The sequence below is a fragment of the Callorhinchus milii genome, unplaced genomic scaffold (assembly GCF_018977255.1).
Source record: "Callorhinchus milii isolate IMCB2004 unplaced genomic scaffold, IMCB_Cmil_1.0 Scaffold1330, whole genome shotgun sequence".
Taxonomy (NCBI): Eukaryota; Metazoa; Chordata; class Chondrichthyes; order Chimaeriformes; family Callorhinchidae; genus Callorhinchus; species Callorhinchus milii.
In genome coordinates this window covers 1-7,500 of record NW_024706071.1, presented here as the reverse complement: position 1 = coordinate 7,500, position 7,500 = coordinate 1, and positions in this window count along the sequence as shown.

Below are 7,500 nucleotides of genomic sequence, written 5' to 3'. Positions count from 1 at the left end.
ACGATGTGAGCAAATTGGCTGACATCTTTGTCTACAACTACACATTTGTTATTATTTAGCCTTATGAATCTGCATGATGTGCACGGGATTGCCCGGAGAACACTCTTTAAACATGGGTACTCTTTTGGCAACGACCACACCCACAGGTGACACCGCGATTTGGAGAGGAGTAAGTCAGTTAGGAGTAAGATATTTTAACTGGCTAAGAGCAATTGATTGTGGGACTTGCAATGTTTAATACTTGAGAACAGTTGAGTTTGATGCTCTTCTTGAACAACAACAACAACAACAAATTACATTTGTATAACACTTTTCCCATCGGGAGGATGTCCCAGGACACTGATAATTCTGGGATTATCTGAGAATTTGGGGATATCCTGGGATATGAAGACCAGTGATCAACTGAGACTGAAGTTAATATTTAAGATGGTTCTGACCAGATTCAATAAGCTACAACACGTTTGCTCATGGATCATGAAATTAAAATCTGACTTTGTATTGTGCAATTACCTGATTTATTCTCCTTGAAAGTGCAGTGTAAACAAGGCATTAAAGATCCATGCACTCTTCAATAGTTAGAAAATAGTGGAGGTATTTTGTGTGTTGGTCAATGCAAAGATCATTACTGTCCCTTGCTCTATTGCAAAGTAGACTCTTTCTCGGTAAATCTGAGGGAATTTCCTGATATAGTAGCACATTGAAGAAAGCATTGTAAAAATAATAAAATAACAATCCTTGCCTTTGATAGAACACCTTATACAAATATCTTAAAGTGCGTCAGTTTTCGCTAAAGTGTAGCGACTATGTTTTTGTAGGCAAACACGGCAGCCAATTTTCACACACCATGTTCTACAAATATCTATGAAGTGAATGATGAATTCTAACTGAAGCATTGGCGGCCAGGACACTGGAACAAACTGCCTTCTCTTTTTCAATAGTATCATGGGATCTGTTACATCCTCCTGAACAGACAAACAGGGCCTCACTTTAACATCTTATCTGAAGGAAGAAGGAAATGGATGTGGATGAAGTATTTGTGCAGTGGTTACAGTGACCGAGCACCTCGAAACAATCCAGCTGAAAGTATTTGGTCTTTATGAATTAGTTGGGACGTTTTGGATCATTTAACAGGAAACTCTCCCCAAACGGAGAAGTCATCTATCTAAGATTGTCTCTTGTTGACTAGTCTTAATGGCCTTGCTTGTAAGGCGTTACCCTTGAATGAGGGAGAAACACTAAGAAACACTATTTCACCACAGTTTTACTAGTAGTGGAGAGCCTTCATGCTATGTTTCCCATACAACTGATTGAAGAAAAGTTTGTATAGATCACTGTCTTGTGTGTAATCTGATCAAACTCATGGGACTTCTCATTAGTTTGTTGGTCTTGACACTGATCAATGTAAGAGCTTGTAATGATGCATCATAATGAATGCAACAAGAAGTGAATCTAGCAGGTCTCAGGTTAAGAGACTGTAAAGTACTATCAGTAAATTCTTTCTTGTAATGAATGAATGTCTGTACAAGAGGATTGACAATATCTGCTAGCTTCAATTGGATCATGCACAATGCTTGTTCAGTCTTGCAAAGTTTTATCTGTTTCATTGGGCTAATGCTACAAATCTGGTGATTTGTGGATCAGGTAAAGATCCCACTGCACTATTTTGAAGAAGAGCAGGAAGTTCTCCTAATATCCTGACCAACATTTATCCCTCATCTAATTTCACCAGAAGGAATGCTCATAAGTAGGTCATTCATCATTGCTGGTGTGGGATGTTCCATTAGCTGCCACACTTGCCTACAAACCAACAGTCCAGAAGTTGCTCATTGGCATCTAAAAAGCTGTTCAGTTGCGTCAACATTGTGCGATCACTGGGAAAAGCTCTATCGGTATTGAAAAAAAATCCTTCTATTTGATCTAGTGCCGTATCACATCATTGAGACATCTCAAAGCACTCACAGGAATTACTGTAAAATGTATTTTGTAGGTGAACATGGCAGCCTATTTGCACATAGCAATATCCCACAAACACCCAGGAAGTGCCCAGGACACCAGAAGAAACTGCCTTCTTGTTTTGAATAGTGCCATGAGATGTTCAGCGCCCATCAGAAGTGGCAGACTTGAGCAGCATTTTCTTCTACAGGACATAGAATGACGAAAGTTTGTCTTTCTGAGACTTCAGATCGCAGGCAAAGCCTAACCCTAACCCTTGCAAGGCTGAGTGATGTGTATGTTTTCAATGGAGAAAACCCTCTATGTGTTAGAGATGCTTTGGCCTATTGTATTGCTCAAATAAAATACAGTACTTCATCTCAGATTTAAAACGCACAGACCCCATTGTATTACCCATCTCATTGTTTTTGTTTCTCTGGGAGATTTTAAGATTTGAGAAAGTCTAATTAGTCTTGCTAATATGCTGACATTCTGATACATAAGGCTCCTGGTTCACTGGTTGTGAAGTGGCACTAAGGGAAGCAGAAAATTAAACTATTTATTTATTCCTGTATTATGCAGCAACTCCTGTGAGCATTAGCATCAATTGATAATCTGTACACATTAAGAACACAGTGCTGAGAATAATAAACCTTGCATTTTATATAGTCTCATTACATTGTCGGGGTAAATTCCCAGAATTTACTGTATAAATGTAGTCGCTGTGTGTTTGTTCCACAAACAATAATAAAGTGAATAACCAAGCAAGAATCCTTGACATTGGGTATTAGAATGTTGACATTGGATGATTATAAGGAATTCTGGTGACTGTTTTCAAATATCCTGTTCTGAAGAATATTCTTCATTTGAAGTTGGAACTCAAATGTCTCCAAACAGCTATATGGATTTGCCTGGATCTTCATTGCTGAGAATACTCTCACAACACTTCAAAATATCTTGTTTTCTTCCAAAACTGAGGGACAACAGTGTGACAGATAAACAATAGCCTGAGCAAATGGCTCGTCTAAAATAGGAGAAAATGTGCTGATACTGTTTCCATCCTGACCTGGTTAGTTAGCTGACAAAATAGTTTGCAGATAATAAAACTGAGCCGTGGGGTTAAATTCGAAGAGGGTAAGTATGTTAAAAGAGCCTGCTGTAAATCTGGTGTGTTGGTCAAACCCTCGACTTTCCTGTCAGCAGGTAAATGATCGATTTGCACGGATGCATGAGTCACAGGGCGCAATCTGGAGATCATAAAAGTGTACATGGAGATATAAATTATGCATCAATTCTTACACTACATGATTTACGCAACCAAATGGGATGCATTTTAAACAGATTACTGGTTTGTGCATTTTTGAAATATGAAGATAGCACAATCTTCATTATTTGTCTTTAATCCCCAAACTCCACATCAGTTAACAACCTATTTTTCCTATAGTATTTAATTCAATGTGAATACTTGCAACTTGAGGGCTACAGTGCTTCCGCAATTTCCTTCTTGCTTATTGTACATAGGAAGTGATTTGTACTTTGCTTTAATTTCATTCTGTAATGCTGTTTTCCAAAAGCAAATGATGTTCAAATGGAAAATAAGATATTCCTGCATCTTCCCAGTATTTAGCCATAGCTTGTCACTATTGCAGCTAAATTTCCTAAGATAAGTGAGGCACAAAAAAACAGCGAGTATAATTTGCCATAGTGCATCTTGTAAGTGTCCTAAGCACGTATCTTGTGTTCTTTCCCTCTTACACTGACCTCCAGAATTATCGATAATCCTTCGAGTAAGTTGCTTGCTGGAAACTTCATCAAATTCACTGGCAAGTTGTAATGTGTATAATGGCAGTGTTAGTCATAGTGGGTCTGCGTTAATGTGAATGTTAGTGCAAAGGTTAATGAAACTAAAACAGCGATTGTGCAGCACATTATCTTCTATTGATTTTTTTTAATAATCTGCCGACAGCATGCCTGGAACCTCAGAGGAAGCAGACGCACAACCGTCCACATCAGTGGATCCTGGGTTGTCAGAGGAACATGACAGTAATAAGAGGAAAAGGGAAGAAGAGAAGGAAAGAGCCCCGGTGATACCGTTTGGATTAGACCTTTATTACTGGGGAAAAGAGCAGTCTACTGCTGGCCAGATTCTTAAGTAATTTATTTTGCTTTTCCTGATACATTTCGGAATGAATTGCGAATGCTGATTGTACCCCGACAAGGAGGAAATCATGTCTGTCTCTGTCAGCAGTGAAAATAAGCAAGAAAAAGCTGCAGTTTTTTTGTTTATGAATCACTATGTTTTACAGTCACGTGAATTTCTAAAATCAATTGAATAACGTTCACTTTTAAAGTTGATATCTTCATAGGACCAGTAACATAGTGTGAAATCTTCGCCCGCTGATCATAAATGGGATGATTCCATTTGTGGTGACAATAAGGATGGTTTGCTCATAAAAAGTGAGCGCCATTTTTAAAAAAAAAACAAGGAGTTGGTCAGAACTTGTTGGCCTATTGCTCAGTAGTTTAAACCCATACAAATTTACGGCACAGAGGAAGATCCATCGTGTCTGTGACAGCTCCCTCGCGAGAATCCTTTTCCCATACCCATCGAGCTGACTGCATTTTAGGTATTTATCCAGTTCCCTTTTGAAAGCTAATATGGGTTGTGCCTCAGCCCCCGCTCCATTTGGGGCATTCCATATCCTTACCACTCTCCACATTAAAAAAATTACCTCTAACGTTCCCATTTGCTCATTTGCTAACTATCTTAAATTGATGACCTCTAGTCCCTGACTCACTGACCAGTGGAAATAATTTTTCCCTGTTGACTCATATTTTAAAAACCATCTTTGTTCCAAAGCGGACTCTTAGTAGATGATTGTGTGTGCTGATTCTGTAGCATGTTGGTGAACTAGTGCACTGTTGGGTACAAAGTTTACATCGGTGATTTTCCGACAGAGTGAGTTCTGTATATCAAGAAGGCCGAAGGAGACTGAGTGGAGATAAGGGAGTATAATATAAGGATATAAGTGGAGATGGCCATGTTTGCTCTCTCCAGCCCACTTTTCAGAGTGACTCATCCCACTCCTGGAACCCAATCACCACCACACAAGGTACTTTGTCAGAGAAAGAAAGGCAAATCTGATGCTTGAGCTTGTCACTTGCCCATGCTAACCCTGTCAAAAGAGCAGCATGGTGCAGAGGATTTTGAGCAAGTCACCTGTCTATCCTCCACCTGGTGTTTGGTGCGTGGGACAGGATAAAACCTAAAGTGAATTAGGAGAAAAATAACTTGCAAATGGCAATTAGAAACAGCCCACTCACTTTATCTGCTTGTTCCTATTGATTAAACAGCACAGAAAGTAATGAGACTGATTAGGTTTCTAAGCATTTTTTTAATTCTAAATACTTTTGCATCAGTTAGGTATTAAAATCAACAATAATAATCCTTGCATTTGATATAGCGCCTTATCACATCTTCGAGGGTTCGCAAAGCTCTTCACAGAATATACTGTAAAGTGAATTGACTGTTTTGTGGGCAAATTGCACTCATATTAATACTCTTATAATAACCCTTGCTAAATTAAGGGAAGTGCAATGTTTTCAGCAGAGTGTTTAATATGATTAGTAGCAAGATCATGGTGACAGGATTCAAAGAAATATTAATCATAAATAATTAGCTTCATAAATGAAATCTCTTATAATAGTTAAGGATTCTCTCCCTCCCACGCACCCACCCCCTCACTCCCAAATGGGCAGGTATTTTGGGTGTTTTTACAGCCAGATAGATCCTTGTCACTAGAAAGGAGGTGAAATTAAAATGTTTTTNACACAGGGTAGGATTTTTTTAATTAAAAAAAATTAAAGTAAAAAGCGACAAGCAAAGTAAATATGACACAATTTTGAGAAACGTGGGAAAACAAGGAATTAGATGATGAATAAATAAACTGGGGGGAAGGGAATACAATGCAAAATATGCTTACAATAAAACGTAAAAAAAAGTGAGGACAATTATTCTGAAGAATCTAACAACTTTTTTCCTATTATTTTTAAATTCCGCTGCATGTTTGCTCAAATAAAATGTACAAATCATGCAAATAATGTGGAAATATTTAACTATTATTGGTTTATATAGCAATGGTGAGAATGAAGAAAAAAATTCAAATTATACATAAACATTTGTGAGAACTAGTCAGCAAAGTGGGTGAGTCTGGGCTGAGGGATTTATTCATAGATTTAAAGAGTTTTGGCTATTTTTTAAAAATATGTTATTTTATCTTTTGTATTATCACATAAGATATATACTATATATACAAACACACTATATATACACACAATATATATACACACATATATACACAATGTATATACATCACACAAAATGCATATATACAATCACACAATATGTATATATACAATCACACAATATGTATATATACAAGCAAATAGTATATATACACACACAATGTATATACATACACGCAATATATATACACATACACAATATGTATATACAAGCACACTATATATAGACACAACATATATACGTATATATACAATATATGTACATATACACAAACACACAATATATATATACCTGTACACACTATATATATACACAAACACACAATATATATATACCTATACACACTATATATACACAAACACACAATATATACACCATATATACATACACGCAATATACTAATATATATATACACCCAAAATGACATGTGTCTAGACCTTTTTCACGTCAGAAGAACATCCCAAGCCGCAGGACCAATCAATGTTTCGAACCCGAGACGGGGGTCAGGATTGGGGAGGGTGGAGGGCAGGAAAGAAGGGTGATCAAAGGCATGGTCAAAGAGGAGGATCTTGAGATGGGTCTTCAAGGAGGCAAGCGAGGGGGCGAGGCAGAGGGACTGCGGGATGGAGTTCCAGAGGGTGGGGGCAGAGTGGTTGAAGGCCCGACCACCAATGGTGGGGCGGGAGATGCGGGGGACGTGAAGCAGGCTGGAGCCCACTGTGGGTTAAAAGGTTGCAGAGGTAGGGGGGGAGCAATATCTATTCCCCCAAAGGAAATAGTTGTTTTATCTGCGAATGAAAGAGTTGGAGAACGAAAGAGGACACAGTGAATGACGCTGTGTGAGACAGCAGCAGATTAGACTGAAGGGAAATGTACATATATATATATATATATACAGTGTATATATACGGACAAGATATATATACATACACAAGTTATATATTATATATACAAACACACAAGATAATAATCCTTGCATTTGATATAGCACCTTATCACGTCTTTGAGACGTCTCAAAGCATTTCACAGAATAAACTGTAAAGTGAATTGACTGTTTTGTAAGCGAAATGCGGCAGCCAATTGCACACAGCAGATACTGTATACACCACCATATATACGTTTACACACACATACACACACATATATACATATAGATTGGCAATGGGGACCGCAAAAGGTGTGTTGGGTGTGACTTGCTGTTAATAATGAGGTGACAGATCCTCTCTCCACAAGTCTATGTTACCCCCTGTACAATAACCTAT